Genomic DNA, 710 nt, shown 5'->3' with positions numbered 1-710 from the left:
TTATATATCTCCCTCCCCCCCCCTTCTGCAACGAAACGCAAAAGAACACACGATTACATCATAATAATTAACAAGTGGGGATGGCCCTGTTAGCTAATGGTGACGACGGCGTAGAAACCATAACTTGCCCTATCGTATCTACGCTGCACCTAAATACGCCTCACAAGTACTTATACTAATGTAATTGAGGCCTTGCGTTAAAGCTACAGGTATAAGTTGGATAATTTTAGGTTCAGAAAGGAGAATATGGAAGAAATGGATGCGTGAAGAAACCGAGAAGGCAAGCATTTGGTAATGAAGGATAGATGGTTTTTTTTTTTATGGAAAGGAGGTGAATTTGGCGAACAACCCATCTTCAGGAGCTGCCATGTGTAGGCCGTTTGTCTGGCCTCTTGTAGTCTCCTTATACCCTCGTGTGTCTGTGCAATATTTAGTTTTTTTTTTTAAGTCAAACTGTATTTTGTATTTACAGTCCCGTTTTCTTCTATTTGTTCAGCACTTATTTCGTTTTCTTTAAAGCGTAACTATTTCTTTTTCACTAATATTTCAGTTTTCTTTATTTTTTCTGCGTTATTTATTAGTCATTATTGTTTAGAGCATAAATTAAACGTGAAGGTATTTCTTTGCTTCAACAGTCCAACATTTCTTTATATAAGGATCGAGTTCAATTCACTTATTGCATTTATTCCATTATTCTTATGTAGACTAAG

The sequence above is a fragment of the Eriocheir sinensis genome, chromosome 64, assembly GCF_024679095.1.
Source record: "Eriocheir sinensis breed Jianghai 21 chromosome 64, ASM2467909v1, whole genome shotgun sequence".
Taxonomy (NCBI): Eukaryota; Metazoa; Arthropoda; class Malacostraca; order Decapoda; family Varunidae; genus Eriocheir; species Eriocheir sinensis.
Note: the sequence above shows the minus strand (reverse complement) of the source record.